Here is a 9,955-nt window from a genome sequence, read left to right on the forward strand (position 1 = left end):
CAGAGGACCCAAATCACAGCATCCAAGTTGGTGGCCTCATAATCACCTGTAACTCCAGCTCCAGAAAATCTTACATCCTCTTCTGGCCCCTGCGGTTATGTCCTCATTTTCACAGATCCACATACAGAAATACACACTCGTAAAATTTTAAAATTAAAACAAGGACTGCTCTTTTGGGTCTTGGCTCCAAGATGAGTAAGGAAAAAAAAAAAAAAAAAAAAAAACAACCGTTGTGCCAAAAAAGGCCTCAGCCATGTGCAGCTGATTTGCTGTGTGGATGCCCACAGTGAGTGCCCAAGGAAAAGGCAGCTAAGTTTGTCATTTGGAACGCTGTAGAAGCCTCTGCCACCAGGGACAGTGCTTATGTTCTTCCAGACTCTCAAGCTACGTTTCATGAGCAGTGCCATTCTTGGCAAGGTAGTCAGGCATGGATGTGAACCTGGAAGGATGGGCCACGCCCACACAACTGCTGCTGCTGCCCTGGGACCTCCAGCAAAGCCATGTAAAGAGGTGGCTTCATGAGGACACAAGAAAGATCGTGGGGGAGAGAAAGTGGAAGTTACACTTGAAATAAATGAATAGAAAGCAAGAGACATACACAGCTAAAAGTCCAGCAAGGTGTGTCACCCGGCCCACAATGGTCCTAGCCCCAGTGTCTCCAGCAAGGCCATTTGACAAGTTCCTCCTGTGGGCACTCCCTTCTTAAGAAATTATTGTTCTTACATTTCAAGGAGAACCAACATAATGCTGTGTCCCTCTAGAGTGGCTTCTAGAAATCCATGAGGGTTGGCTTGGGTGTGGGAAGCCCACCCACCCACTCCCTACACCATTTAAGGATTGGTTTAGAATCAGACTTAGACTTTGAGGAGTCCACTTTAGAACGTGATGGCGCTTCAGCACCCACCTCCATGTCTTCTCTAGCAGGAACCACCCGTTTAGGAAGGAGAGATGCAGGGCTTGGTGAGAACTCAGTGCTCCCCACCAGCTGAGCATCTGCGTCTTGGCCCACATGTGGCAGCATCTCGGAGCCTTCTTTCGCTGCCCACAGACAGATGTCTGGGTGGTGAGAGAGAAGAGTGCTTTCTCTGTAGCTCTGTCTCCTCCCTTGTCCCTGCTTACAGAGCTGCTGTGACATGGCTGATAGACAAGCTGTGTTCCAGCTCAGCTCAGCTCAGCTCAGCTCCCTCTGGCACCACAGTGATCCCAGCTGAGGGGCTAAGAGTCAGATAGCCCCCTAGGCATGCTGGGAAAAATGCTCAGGTAGGTCAGTGTACTTTCCACTTAAACATTTAAGATGCCAACTTGCAAGTTCTTCAAAACAATGACTTGGAGCCCCCCCCACACTGTGTGTGTGTGTGTGTGTGTGTGTGTGTGTGTGTGTGTGTGAGAGAGAGAGAGAGAGAGAGAGAGAGAGAGAGAGAGAGAGAGAGAGAGAGAGAGAGAATCTCCCAAAGAATCTCCCACTGATGGGCTCCTGTGGCAGGAACCAATCAGCTTCCTTGTCTTTGCCAGGGATTACTCAATCCCTGGGGATACTCCCACTATAGCCAATTCAGAGGGAGAGCGGGAACCCATCCCACATCTAAACATAAGAAAGCCCCAACCCTCAGAAAGATTCAGACACTATTTCCAGTTCCCTCTCTACTGCCTCTGAATCCTGTATGGGTTGTGTGTATAATATGTGTTTCACTTTGAATAAAATCTATCAGAGGTGCCAAGACCTTGTTTTTCCTAAATCAGTGAAGAAAATCTGATCATATCATAACCTTGCAGGTCATAGCCAAAGAGCCAGCATGGTACGTCTAACTTCTCCACGTTCCTACCCTCATGTGCAACATTCTTCTTCTCCTGTCTCTAGGTCTGTTTCAACATGGACAGATCACCTTGGCCAAACAATTGGCTGTTGTGGGATATTCGTACACTCTGAGGATGCTGTGATTGGTGCAATAAAAAGTTGAACAGCCAATAGCTAGGCAGGAGAGATAAGTGGGGCTTCTAGAGAGAGGACTCTGGGAAGAAGGTGGAGTCACCAGCCAGATGTTGAGGAAGCAGGATTGGCAGTACAGAGGAAAGGTAACTGAGCCACATAAAAGAATGTAGATTAAAAGATATGGGTTAATTTAAGTTATAAGAACTAGTTAGGAACAAACCTAAGCTAAGACTGAGCTTTCATAATTAATAAGTCCCCATGTTTTTTTGTGAGGTAGCGGCCCAAAGGAAAAACCTTGGCTAGACAAACCCTTCAACTTCCGAAGAAGAATTTCCTCTGGACCTGGTCTAGTGTCTTTTTTCAAACATTTTTGGAAAAGTTCAGTAACCCTGTTTCCTGAGGCAACCTTCTAACAACCCCTGTGAGAAATGAGAAGCCCAGCCAAATTGTCCTGGTTCTCCTTAAGGCAATAGAGAGCCACAGTGAAGCTAGGTCCTAGCCAGGAGCTCTGCCCACATTCATCTAAGAATCCTCTCTCTCTTGCTGTCGAGTAACCTAAAATCACTTAGCAGAGCGGCAGCCAGGCCTCGGTCTTCCACCTTGCTCTACCAACCACCTGAATGTGGCAAGAAGAAACTGAAAAAATTAGCCTCTGTGAGTGTGTGCACATGCTTATGGGTGCTTGTGCACATGTGTGTGCATGCTTGTGAAGGCTATCGGTCAGTGCAGGTGTCTTCCTCTATCACTGTCCACTTTATTTCTTGAGACAGGCTATCTCACTGACACTGGAGCTTATTGATTAGTCTAGACTGGCTGGCCACTGAGCTCCTGGCATCCACCTGCCTCCCTCTGCCAGGGTTACAGGTGTATGCCTCCATGCCTGGATTTTTACATGGATGCTGGGGATCCAAACTCAGGTCCCCACGATGTCACAGCAGGCACTTGACCCACTAAATCATCACCCTAGTCTGAACTTTAAAAAAAGAAATTGTTTCCTAATTGACAGTGATGGCTTAAAATGGTATATGGGGTTCCAAGCAGGAAGCTTGGGAGACATTTATGGGTTTGAAAGACTATAGTGGCCCCATGAGAGTAGAGTTTGATCTCTCATGGAGGAAGGAAAATTGAATGTTGGCAGAGTAGGGTGTGACCTCCCTGTGCTTCTCAGCAAAGAGAAGCTGGGTACATCTACTCTGAACACTGTTGCCTGGAGGCCTCAGCAAAAGCCACACATTTATCTGCATGGTTGCTCTGATGCAGAAGTCAGATGAGGGTGAGCAATCCCTGGGCTTTTCTCAGAAACATCAAGTGCTAGGGAGAAGGATGCCACACTCCTGTTTTGGCTTGGACTTCCAGCTAACTAGACTTAACTAGACACCATTTCTCATCTGTCTAAGTAGGTTTCTTGTTCACAGCTCACAGATGGGTTTCCGTGTGTGTGTATGTGTGTGTGTGTGTGTGTGTGTGTGTGTGTGTGTGTGTGTGTTCAAAAGAGCATTTGGGGAAGGCCTTGGCTATAAATGGTGGAGAGCCTGTAAAAGGAAGGGAATAATGGAAGATATTCAGTGTGACTATATGTATTGTAAATAACCAGGTCAAAAAAGCATAGTTGTCTGCACAGTAAAGGAAAAAAAAGCACCAGAAGGAGGAGAAAACTCTTTGTCCAGTGTACATCGGACAAGATTCATATCCAGGAGATAGGAAATAAGGGAAATGCTTCAGCAGGTAAGAGCCTTTGCTGTGAAATCAAAGGACCCTAGTTCAAATCCCCAGCACCCACATAAAAGCTGGGAAAGGAATGGCTGCTTGTGAAAAAAAATGTATCCAAGATATGAATATCACAACAATTAAACACCAAAAATCTCGAAGCATCCAGTCAATACTTGGGCTAATAAAAAGGAGCATTTGGTGAGGGTAATCAGAGCTTTCACCAGACTCTCCTCGAGTCCGTGTTCTAAAGGGATTGGAGACACTAACTTAGGAGAAAGGAAAGGAAATAGATTGTTCTGGTGTTAGTGTTCACCATCACTTTTACCTGCCTGCTCGGTACTTTAGAAAAGCATCCTGATGCCAGACGCTGATCATGGCTCTGGGGAACCCCGGGGCGTGTTAGGACATAGGAAAGCACGTATGTGCTAGGTGGCAATAAACATGGAGGATAAAAATGAAGTAGTAGCAGGGACGTGGGGTTCTGGGCAGTCAGTTTTCATTAAGTGCCTAGAGAACGTCTTGCAGAGGGGTGATGTTAGCGCAAATACCGGAAGAATTAAGACTCGCTGGGGCGGAGAGGAAGGCACTGATGGAGGGCTGCATGGTCATGCCTTCCGTGTAGAAGGAACGGTGAGGGAGGAGATGCGCTCAAAGGACCTGGGGAGGGGCTGGTTGGCAGGCAGCGTGGGCCTTGTAAGCCACTGTAGGGCTGAGCTTTTGCTCTAAAAGGAAATGGGAGCCATTGGTGGTGTCTACAAAGAGAGCAAGGTTTACTTCTATTTATTGTGTGTGTGAGGGATGCCATATTGTGCCTGGGGAGGTCGGAGAACAGCCCCAGAGTTGGTCCTCACCGTCCCCTCGTTCGACACAGGGCCTCTTGGTTGTTTGTCCCTGTGTCCCCCAAGCCAGCTGGCCCGGGGACTTCCACAGTGCCCTTTCCAGATGCCCATTTCACTTCAGGGACACCAGAATTGCAGGTGTGCGCTCGTTAAAGCCTCTGGCTTCCACGTGAATTCTGGGGCTTGAACTCCGGTTCTCACGCTTGCTTACAGAGCAAAAGTCCTTTATTCCTGGAGCCATCTCCTCAGTCTGGATTCTCTATTGAGAACAATCTGAAACAGGCAAAGAAGGAAGCAGAGAGCAGTCAGGAGGTCAGTCCAGTCAGACAATGAGTGGCTTAGACCGTGGTGCCAACAGAGTGGGAAGGGGACCCTGTTGTCCAGAGAAAGCCAGCAAGACTCTCTTATGATCCTGTTCTGGAACGTGAGAAGGACAAGAGTCAATGGCAATCCAGGATCTACATCCTGAGTCTCGAGACAGATGGAAAGACTTCTAAGCTGGGGAAGTGTGCGGGAGAAACAGATTTTGTGGAAGACTGAGAGGTGTGTGCCCGGAGATGCCCGTGAGCCAGGCAGAGCTGTGGAGGAGGCAGCTGAGGGAGGGAGTCTGAGATCATAGGAAACGGCACGACTGGAAATACAAGTGGAGGGGTCGCCCCTGAATAAATGTTACTAAAACTCTGAAGCCGGGTGGGGACCTGTTGGCCTTTCCTTCCTGTGGTGAACACCACGACAAAAGCAGGCTGGGGAGGAGAGGGTCTGTGTGCCTCACTGGCCACAGTCGGTCGTGGAGGGAAGAAAGGCAGGAGCTGAAACCATCCATGGAGGAACGCTTACGGTTTGCCTCCTCTTGGTTCCTTAGCTGCCCTTCTTTACAGCCCAGGGCCATTTTCCGAGAAATGGAACCCCCCACAGGGGGTTAGCAATGCGGGGGGGGGGGTCCTCACTGACATGGCCACATGACCCGATGGGGTCAGCCTCTCAGTTGTGCGTCCCTCTTCCCAGCTATGTCCAGGCTGTGTCAAACTGACAGGACTGACCTGCGCGGACACACTGGGATGAGTGTAGGAGAACGTTAAAGGTCGGAGTGACAAGCCTCGGTTTAGCAAAAGAAACCCAGAGTAACTGGTCAGACAAGAGGAGCCGGGAACACGGTGATCCGGATACACGAGGGAGGCGGTGTCGCTAAGGGGGGCTGTCCGAGACTGGTGCTCTTCAGATCTGCATTTCTGAAGAAACACTGTTTTCTGCCGTTGTTCCTGTTTCCTGCATGGGGAGAAGGGTGTCCTAGCAGAGACGTCTGGAGTGGAGAGGGAGTTGCCATTCCATTTCCACAGCCAGGCTGGTCTTTCCCCTGACCTCTCTAGGAAGCAGTATCATTTGATTGGCTGGTTATTTATTTATTTATTTATTTATTTATTTATTTATTTATTTATTTATTTATTTATTTATTCATTCATTCGGTTGATCAGTTGTTCATTCATTTATTCAGTGTGTGAGTGTGTGCATGTGTTTGGGCTGGAGGTGGATCCTGAGTGACTTCCGGCATCACACTCTGCCTTATTTTTTGAGGCAGGGTCTCTCACTTATACCAGAGCACACTATTTTGGCTAGATTAACTGGCCAGAGAGGATCCACCTGTCTCTGCCCTCCTCTCTCAGCATGGGGTGGAAGGTGAGGTTACAGACTGAAGCCACCACAGCTTGCTTTTATGTGGGTGTTGGGGGTCCAAACTCCAGTCCCCATCCTTACCCACAGAGCCATCTCCCCAGACCAGTAGTTTATGTTTTTAATTAATACAAAGTATCCAGTTTTGTATGGAATTTTCTCACGTGCTTAGTTTTGATTGATGCTACCCCACACTATTTTTGTCCCCATCTTCCCCCAATGTCGATTTGTATGCTTCTGCCTCAGTATACTCTCTCGGGAAGCAGCATCTTAAAGGGCAGGGGATCTGGAGTGAAAACGGGACTGGGGCTGATCTGGAGCTCACTAATATGCTCTTCTGCACCGTCCCCACCCTAACCCACCCCACCCCCACCCACCCCCGCATGCTGCCGTCTGCTTGCAGGAAAGTAGAAAACTTTCAGATCCCTTGCACTGCCCCAGGCATTTTCCCACCTTCTTTCACTGGAGACAGTCCTGATCCCCGGCACAGATGTTCTCTGTATAAATAGAACTGTGAAGAGATCTTGAGGATGTTAGATTGCTTTGAAAGCCTAGGATCCCCCTCTTCTCCTGGACCAGCTTCCTGTCTCCTTGACTGCTCTGCAGACTTGCTCTGTTCCACGTGTGGGAAAGCCAGTGGACTCACATCCTCCAAGGTCATGCTGTCCTTGGCCTGGTCCGCTTCTCCTCTGCTTGCTTAGAGCTGCTGCTTTATAAGGAAGGTAAATCTTAACAAACAAAACTTTTGGAATTTTTTGGGTTTTTTGGTTTTTCTTTTTCTGTGGTTGTTTTGTTTGTTTGCTTTGTTTTTGGTTTGTTTGTTTCTTGGTTTAGGGGAGGTTAAGACAGGGTTTCTCTGTGTAGCCCTGGCTGTCCTAGAACTCATTTTGTAGACCAGGCTAGCCTCAAACTCACAGAGATCTTCCTGCCTCTGCTTCATATGTGCCTCCACTGCCCAGTTGTTTATTTTTTGTTTTTGTTTTTATGAACATGGAATTGGGTGGTGTGGTAGTTTGAATGCAATTGGCCCCTATAAGCTCATAGGGAATAAAACTATGTGTGGCTTTGTTAGAGCAGATGTGACCTTGTTCAAGGAAGTTTGTCACTGTGGGGGTAGACTTTGATAGCTCATATATGCTCAAGCCATGCCAGTGTCTCAGTTCATTTCCTGTTGCCTGCAGATCAAAGATGTAGAACTCTCAGCTCCTTCTCCAGCACCATGTCTGCCATGTGCCACTGAGTCCTTCCATAATGATAATGGACTAAATCTCTGAACTGTAAGCCATCCAGTTAAATGTTTTCCTTTATAAGAGTTGCAGTGGTCATGGTGTCTCTTCACAGCAATAGAAACCCTAACTAAGACAGATGAGTAGAGATTCAGGGAGGATCTGGTAGGAGTTCAGGGAGGGAAAAACATGATCAAATATATTATGTGTGTCTTGGGTTTCTGTTTGGGTGGGTTAGTCCATTGTCATCATGGCAGAAAGCATGGCAGCATGCAGGCAGACATGGTGCTGGAGAAGGAGCTGAGAGTTCTACATCCAGATCAGCAGGCAGCAGAAAGAGACACTGGACCAGGCTTGAGCATGTATGATCTCAAAGCCCACCCCCATAGTGACACACTTCCGCCAATGAGGCCACACCTACCCCATCAAGGTCACACATCCTATAGTGCTACTCCCTATAGGCCAAGCATTTGAACACATGAGTCTGTGGGGGCCATTTCTATTCAAACCACCACAGTGTGAAAACAATTTTTTAAAAATAAAAAGGGTAAATCTTGCACAGGGCTCTGCTGTATTCCTGAGGAATTCAGAACTCAGATGGAGCCTGAGGTTTGGAACACAGGTAGTCATGAACCTGTCCCTCAGTTTTCAGGTGCCTTGGGTCTTCTTTGTCCCCCCTTTCCATGTGTGCTGCATCCCAGTTCCCACCTCGACAACATATCCTTGCACAGTTGCCTTCCTGCCCACAGGGTTACTGTACTGGCCCTTTCCTGAGTGTCTGCATTCCACTCAACACTGGATGGAGCTGTGTTTTAATTGCTCAGAAGGATGACTAAAACACAGCGTTGTGTGCATAGGAAGGAGTCTTCACTCCTCCATAGCCACATGGTAATGATTCATTCTGGACTTGTGGGAGAGGGTGGAGTTTTAGGGCCACACTGAAGTTATTTAGGTTATTGTACCATGTTGCAGGATTATTTGGTCACACTATGAACCCTGAGACTGAGTTATTTACTGGAAAACCTAGCACACACCTTTAATCTAAGAACATTCAGCTTGGATATTGTAAGCATGATTAAATAAGTCAACAATAGGTTAAGAGGTAAAAGAAGCAATCAGCTGACAAGAAAAACCATAGAGAGTACAAGGGAGTCAGGAGGATGAATAGAGAGATGCACGGGAAGTAGAAGGGAGGGCCATTCAGTTTGAGGAGTTTTGTTTGAGACGGTGTAGGAGAAAGGCTATTTCTGGGACTTTGGTAGAGAAGGAAGATCAGCCGGATGCTTTTTCTGCCTCTCTGACCTAGCAGACTTTCACCCCAGCATCTGGCTCCTCAGTCTTCATTGGTAAAATCAAATGATTGTGATTTTGTTAAAAAACAACAGTACCACTCCCTCCAGAGGCTATTCAATATCTTGAATAACTTTATTTTTAAAAAACAAGGACTCATGAGTTAGTCTAGTCATTCTGGAACTCAAGATCCTTCAGCTTTAGCCTCCTGGGTGCTGAAAATTATAGTTTTACATCCCCAAACCCAGCTCCTAAAAGCTTTTAGAGATATTTGCCACCTAGCCTCTGTGTCTTACTGGAAGCATCTTTGTGCCCCTCCCTTAAAGAATGTCAGACCATAGACTGAGGGCTTGTTTGAGAGTTAGAATACCCCAAAGGCAAGACTGAACACCACTGGTCCTTCTTCTAGTCTCCTCGAAGGTGTGTCAGTAGCCATTATCTTTCTCTAGCATACTAGTTCTGACTGTATGGAAGGACTTAAGAGCCTTACGTAAGTGTGCTGGCTAGTTTTATGCCAACTTGACACCGGCTATATCATCTGAGATGAGGGACCCTCGATTGAGAAAATGCCTCCATAAGATCGGGCTGGAGGTAAACCTGTAGGACATTTTCTTAATTAGTGATTGATGGGGGAGGGTCCAGCCCATGGTGGGTGGTGCCATTCTTAGGCAGGTGGCCATGGCTTCTATGAGAAAGCAGGCTGAGCAGGCCCTGAGGGGCAAGCCAGTAAGTAGCGCTCTCCATGACCTCTGCATCATTCCTGCCTCCAGGTTCCTACTGTTTGAATTTGTCCTGACTTCTTTAATGATGAACAATGCTGTGGAGGTACAAGCCAAATAAACCCTTCCCTCCCCAAATTGCTTTTGGTCGTGGTGTTTCATCACAGCAATGGTAACCCTAATTAGGACCCATAAGTGATAATTTTGTTAAAGAGCCATGATTGTGGGCGGTGGTGGCGCACGCCTTTAATCCCAACACTTGGGAGGCAGCGGCTGGTGGATCTCTGTGAGCTCAAGGCCAGCCTGATCTACAGAGCAAGTTCCAGGATAGGCTCTAAAACTACACAGAAAAGCCCTATCTTGAAAAGAACAAAAAAAAAAAAAAAAAAAAAAAAAAAAGGAAAAGGAAAAAGGAAAGATGGCTCAGTGGTTAAGAGCTGTTTGCTCTTCCAGAGGACCCAGGTTCAATTCCCAGCACCCACATGGCAGCTCACAACTGTCTGTAACTCCAGATCCAGGGATTGAGACCTCAAACAGACATACAATCAGGTGAAATACTAGTAAGTATAAAAT

Source organism: Peromyscus maniculatus, chromosome 21, assembly GCF_049852395.1.
Source record: "Peromyscus maniculatus bairdii isolate BWxNUB_F1_BW_parent chromosome 21, HU_Pman_BW_mat_3.1, whole genome shotgun sequence".
Classification (NCBI taxonomy): Eukaryota; Metazoa; Chordata; class Mammalia; order Rodentia; family Cricetidae; genus Peromyscus; species Peromyscus maniculatus.